Raw genomic sequence first — 7,460 nt, 5'->3', positions numbered from 1 at the left:
GTGATGTTAACATAAAAATCAAAGGCCCTTTTCAGGTCTACTCATATGTCTTGAAAAGATTTGCTCTCTTGCCTAAATATTTTTTAGTCGATTTTATATTTTACATGTATGTATGCATGTATGTATGTATGTATGTATCTATGTATGCATGTCTATGTCTATCCAATTCTACGTCCCATCCCGCCAAGCGTTCTAGATTTTATTTTTGTTCCCCCGCTGATGCCAATTTGGATATATCATTCACTCCATGTTAAAATTTCCCCATGTTAAATTCCCACTCACGTTAATTTTGACTTACCACTTTTTAACATTACACCCCTTTACGTTAAACCATCCCAATTCACTACTAACAAGTGATATCATACTCACATATTGTTCATCAGTATCAACACAGATTGGTGGGTGGGTGGGTGTTTGATTTATCAGACTATGTAGACCAGACTGAGCAGACTTTCTTATAAAAACAAAAAAAAGACAATGTTTAAATCAGAACGTCAAAAATTGGGTAAGCAACCCTGGAGTCAATCATACCCTGACACTCGAATAGAAAAGAAGCCACTTCACTTGCATGGACATAATTCCTGTAACTTTTGCATACCGGAAATGGTAGCTGTTTCACTTGTTATTATTTCCTGCTCTAGTCCTATGATGTAAGACATTGAGCCTGATATTATGTTTTGGGAGTTGATCCCCAAAACATAAATATCAGGCTCGATATCTTACAGGCCTGAAAATTTAAAAAGTGTAGGGATAAGATCTTTCGTTGACCAGAACACAAGCGCTACAATGCTCATTCAAGAAGCACGAAAGTCTTGGAATCCCGACCATTCAAAGCGAATATCTTGGAATCACGACTTCTGTGACAATACACATTGTACTTGAAGATCTCTTGTCACTCATCATTTTGCCTTGTTCGTCTCTTCAATCTTGAGCGAGTAGCGACCCACGACCAAGACCTGGTCGACAACACGGTCAGTGACCCAATCGGCAACAAGAAGCCAGGAATAAGACTGTATCATCACCCACTCCAAATACAAACACCTACAAAAACTTATCACAAAGAACCTGCTGTAGTGAGATTCTGGGTAGTGTAGTTGAGGGCAGCCTCATTAGCCAAGGTTCCGATATGTTATCCCTATCTTCACCTTGGCGGATTGAGCAGATATTTCAGTGCTTCTGTCTGTGCATTTCATTGAATGCGGCAGCAAACCACCACGTGCAATCAAAATTAATTTATAATAATTTGAACACTGTTTCTACATGGTCGAGACAAATAACTTGAATGGATTCGTAAATAAGCTATTTTCCGGTGCCAGACCATTTGTACAAACACCTTTCACTCAAATACACCAATAACAGCTTCTCTCTGATATGTAATAATCTGTTCGATGGTCGAACTTACAAAGTATCCTCCACTGCCGGAGCAAGCACATTTGGTAGAAGATCACTGAACAGGAAAGGGCCAGGCCAGGGAATCTAAAAAGAGTAGGGACTAGATCTTTTGTTGACCAGAATACAGGTGCTAAAGGCTCGTACAAGAAGCTTGAAAGTCTTGGAATCCCGACCATGTGACAATATACATTTTTAATGACTGTCTTTCCTCTGTCATCATTTTGGTCTGTTCATTTCTCTCGATCTTGAGCGAGTCAAGACCCACGACTACGACCTGGTCCACAAAACAGTCTGTGACCCAGAGGAAAACCCAGTCAACGACACAGACGGCAACCAGAAAACGACCCAGTCAGCGACTCAGACGATAGTCAACGACTCAGCGATGATCTAATTGGTGACCCAGGAGGACGACTCAGCCATGACCAGTTGATGACCCAGTGACTCAGTTGATGCCCAGTCAGTGACCAAAGACCCAGCGACTCAGACGACGATAAAGTGGAAGACCAGAGGATGACCCATGTTGACAACTCAACAGCTCAGCCGACAACCTAGTCATGACCAAGTCGAAAATGCAGCGACTCAGTTGACCAGTTGGCAACAAGAAGCCCAGAATAAGTATCCCGCTGGGGTAGAAATTTGTCTTCCTCTGGAGCGCTAGTCAGACAAATACAGTGGAATATCACTCCAAATGCAAAGACCCATCCTAAAGAATCTGAGATAACGAGACTATGGGTAGTGTAGCTGAGGGTGTTTCCGCTACAATACTAAGGGATTGCTACAACTAAACCCTAAAATATCTGCTCGATCCACCAAGGTGTAGATAGGGTTAACATAACAAAATCTTGATTAGTAAAGATGAGCCTAGGGATATTGAGGGAGTCATTCCGCTGTGATATAATACATTAAACTGCAGAGATGAAAAGTATATAGAGAATATATTGCACAATATAATGTACGGTGCATTCCACTTACATCTTTAAGCGTTCTTATTTATCTTGTGCTGGGTTTATTATGTCGAATTATAAAAACTTTCAAAAGAAATTGTGCATTTTTTGTGCAAAATCTTATTATCTGTTTAAAATAACATGTTCAGCAGCCGACAAGCTTAAAAATTCATTGTCATGAGATGACATACCAGAAAGAGGTCTACACACATCTCCATACATGATCAATTTCATAAGCATTGCAAAATCTACATATTTTCTCCTCTACCCTTTTATTTACAAATCTGTATGTTTCTATTTTCAAAACTAAACCACCCATCCTAAACAGTTTATCTTTCCTGCATGAGTTCGAGTAACAGCTCATGTGTGGGTATGTGAGAAATCTTGTTAGTAACTTTCCACGGGATTGATTACTCCCTGGTTCTTCGTTCTCGAAAAAAACACTGGCTGCTATATATATCCAATCATGTGCCTAAAAATGGCGTTAAACCTTTAAAAAACACCAAAAAACAAAAAATCATCTTTTCTGCCTTGATAAATTAAGGGAAAAATAATTCTCAGTGCAAAACATTTTTTTTACAATGTGCAATAAGTTTGTAGTTTTGGAACATTTCTTACTTTGCAGGCCAAATCTGTTATATAAATATATTTTAAATATGGCCATGTCACAATTCATCTGACTTTGAAACCGTGTTCAAATCAGTTTTCTCGAGTATGTCTCTGATATTTACTAGACAATTACTGAATCCAGCGTAAAGAGTCACTTGGTAATATCAGTCTGTTTCAGTAAGGATCCTTGAAATTGACTATTTGCTTCATGATTGGCATCCAAGTCATAAAGGGTGGGTATGCTGGCGACCACCCTTTATTCTGTATTTTACTTAAATAAATGTAGAACTTTTTCCATTAAAATACATACATTTAGTTATTATATTCATACGCTATGGTAGCAAACCTACAAGGTCAGAATAAATCATTGTGAGTCCAACATAAAAATCTTTTGACATCACTTCCAAAGTCAAGGTTGTAATGTTATTTGTTATTGAAGAATAACTGCAGAAGGCATTCTATACAATTTATTAATTACAAGACATCAGTACAGTTAGGAAGAGGAGCAAAGACTGCCCTGAAAGTATTTTTTCCCATGGAACATTAAACCCTAGTGAATATATAACATAAACCAGCTGTTGGTATATATCAGTTCTAATCCAGTGTGGAATATCTGGTTACTTTTACTGTCAAGTGATATTTCAAAGCTAATTCAATTAAGATTTATACTACCATCCTATGTTATAGTCTCCCTTTGCTATTTATGTATGACCAGGTTCACAACAATACACCAAAAGCAAATTAAACACTTTTTATTTCATTTTCAGTAACAAATTTATAGATCTGTAATTAAAGAATGGCTGCACCATTTACCATTTGTATAAAACATTATTCAATTTAAATACTAAGGTACCCTTCCTTCATCAATCTATCTTGTTAGGTTTTCTCTCCTTCAAGATTTCTCAGAAAGCATCACACATATCTTTCCCTTTTCCACTTTTACTCTAAGCCCAAATGTAATTTGAAAAGACATTTATACATCATTGAATCTTTCATGTTTCTGTATCAAAGGTCTGTCTACTACTGGTCATCTACATTATTTGCATAGACCATTCTGCATGGAAATCTTTCATCAACTTGCTTGTGTATCGTAACCATTTTTTCAATTCCATGTATTTTTTGTCACTTTTTCTTAAATTTAATTTGCTTCCATAATTGAATTATATTTGTGAATCCTTTTAGGATCTTAGCATGTCATAACAACTGTTATATTATGAATATAACATCTTTAGGCAGTATGAAGAAACCAACTGGACAGCCATCAATAACTGGAACTTTTATTTTCAGCAATTTGCAATGTTTCTTTAATCTTTTATTCATAAGAATGATTACAGATTTATATCAAATTTTGCCATTATTATACTGCTACTTTGTATAATAAATCACAATGAACTGTTTATACTGAAACTTTTGTTTTCCAGGAATTGTGTCTCTTTGTTGAATCACTGTAGACTGTTCTTGTAAAATTTATAATACTTTGAACAGTACTCTAAATTTAGCAGAATTGTATATTTTGAGTGTGTGTGTGTGATTAGGAATTTTAATGTAGCTTTTAAGGATTTTTCAGTCATATCGCTATAATGTCTGCAGTGTGGCAGTTATAGTGATGTCTAGCACTGGGGCATCATGCCGCAGACATGTAGCATAATGTCCCACCTAGTCAAATTATCCTGACACCAGGCCGACCAGTCCTAACACTAACCTCTTAATGCTGAGCGCCAAGTGAGGCAGCAGTTAGTACCCACAACCTCCTGCATCTGAGGTGGACACTCTAACCACTAGGCCACTAGAGCAGTCTGTATACTTTGAATTTGCATATTTTGTATACAATTTTTTTTTATTTATTCCTTTTTGATACCAGACTGTTGTTAAGCTTTTTCCTATGTTACTGCTATTAATGTAATCTAATTTTCTAAAACATGTCAATATATAGGAGTAGATGCTTGAAATCAGCACATCAATGTCTTGATTCTCTTTTATGTTTTTTGTAACACACCTAGTTTTGATCATGCTTTTATTCCTTACAAACCTGTTAATAAGTCCATGTTATCTCTTGATACTAGGATGTTTGCTTTTATGCAAACTCATAAATTATGTCTAACTCCTTTCTGAAAACTGCTGATTCTATGATTATATCGCATTATGCAATATTTATATTTATACTGATAAAAAAATGTCATTTCATTTTGATTAAATGTTCAATCAAGAGAATACTGGAAGAATGTACATGTTGTGTTTTATAAATTTATGTGTTCATTTCTTTGAAATAGGAGTTGTTAATTTAGAACATTTTGTTGCTTTGCAACTTCTTTTAACCCTTGCATGATAAAATAATAAAAATTTCAGAAAAGAGTACAAGGGTGTCCTCGTTGTATTCTTGTACCCCTACAGAAGAGGGTAACATATTTTGGAATGTGTTCACACTGTCTTTAATTCTCATCTGCAGGTAAGATTTGCAAGCCAATCTGTAGGTTTTGATCTCACTAACATCCCGTATATGGTAACATTAGTAATACCATCCAGTGTCCTCACTAATACATATTTGTCACAACTTGTGTAAATCCCCAGCTTTCTGATATTTGTTGTTTGATCCAATATGCAGAAGGAAACTTGGTATATGGTAGAAACCAAGGCATACAAATTTGATCATCACCACAACAGTAACATAACAATATAGAGTTTTGGATCCCCATTATATTATACAAACAGCAGAGATGCCTACAAACTGTTTTAAACTTAGAAATTTGAACCCATAGCCATACTCAAAATTTTGTTCAGACACAATCACAGGCAATTAACTTTTAAGCTCTGACTCAAATTTCACTAGTCCTGACTTAAATTTCTGGGAGCTTAAAAGGGTTCTTCTGTTTTATTATTACTTTGATACAATACTGAAAATGCTGTACTCTAAATATGAAAATAAATGAATAAAAACCCAATTAAACTCAAATCTCTTAAAAAAATGTTATGAAAAAAAAATCACTTACCCCAACTTAATACTGACTTGCCTGACATAGCCATCAATTGTTACCTTTATCTTGACACAGTGACCACATCAAGAAAAATGAAATGATCAGTCTCTAATACTTGTAATATTGGTCACTAAAACCTCATTCAAAATCTGTGAAAGAGGGGTTCACAACCAACAGTTTGGCAGTATGTGCATGCTTAAGTGGTGAATTGTGAATAATCATGGCCTTTGCTCTGACTGTATATCTCGAGCTTTGCCTTCATTTTGATATTTACACAATCTGTATTTAATCACCATATGTATGTAAGAATAATTAATTGGAGGGCCTTGGAATAATTTTATTTTCTGAATGATGCAAAAATTGCCATGTTTTCTTAATTCAAGTTTATGCTCTCTGTATTTCATTGGTTACCCATAATTAACACTCAGTTTTCACAGTCTATGGCCAGTAAAGCTAAAAAAAAAAAACTATGGTACCACACAGAAACTTAAACAAAGCCAGTACTACATGAAATACAGGTCACATTCGCCTTTTCTGTTGCATGAATGTCATAATAAGATGCTCCATCTCAGCAAGTTTCATGATCTACATCAGAATAACACACAGAAAGAAGGAAAAAACAACACAAATCTTGTGTGGTCATAAAAAACAGCTAGTTAAACATAAAGTACATGTCCCATTAAAATATCTAATTTGTTTACATTAAATAATTGAACAATTTCATTTATTTAAAGTAATAATTTAATTTAAAAATAATTTTTTTAATTATATTTTAAAAAATTGATTTTTTATTACACATTCTCTTTTTTATATGCTTTTAATGTAAACTACCCCCACCCCAAATTAATTAGTAACATGGTACCTGATATATCTGTACCATGAATAGGGCCTGAGAAATCACCTTTAACAGAACATTTTAAGCATCATGGAAATATGAATTTGTAGTTAAAAACAGATGCATTGAATCAAGTTTAATTATTTCAGAATGTACAGAGCATGAGAAATGAACCGTAAAGACAAAATTTAATTAAAGTGTGAAATATGGGTCATAGTGACCCATATTTGTGATAGGTGTAGTAATTATGGAAATGCAACCCTTCAGAAAGTTTAACCATTCAAGGTACAACGGTATGTATATTGGGTGCCAACAAGTCCCAACCTCTATGGTCATGAACTAAATTAAAATATGTAACAAAAAATGGTCACATAAACAAAAGGCAAACAAAACAAGGGAAATCTCTAAGTACAAAGTTAACTCCTTTGACACCTCCCCAGTGGGTATGTGCTGTGAAACCTTCTCCAAGCTGTTGCCAAGTATCTAAATAAAAATAAAAATGAAATGATAAAATTGTCACAAGGCTTTACATAAGCATATGCTTGTACGTGTGGATGCTAATGCTGGGAGTAGCAGAATAGTTCCTCTACTTCATATGAGCTAAAAACTGAACAAAGTATACTTACACATCTGTATTTTTATTTAATTAATTGCCAAAATTCATTTCCAATTAAATTCATCAACCAAAACTGGTAGGACTTGTTTAAC

The sequence above is a fragment of the Sinohyriopsis cumingii genome, chromosome 2 (assembly GCF_028554795.1).
Source record: "Sinohyriopsis cumingii isolate HCF-2022 chromosome 2, ASM2855479v2, whole genome shotgun sequence".
Taxonomy (NCBI): domain Eukaryota; kingdom Metazoa; phylum Mollusca; class Bivalvia; order Unionida; family Unionidae; genus Sinohyriopsis; species Sinohyriopsis cumingii.
Note: the sequence above shows the minus strand (reverse complement) of the source record.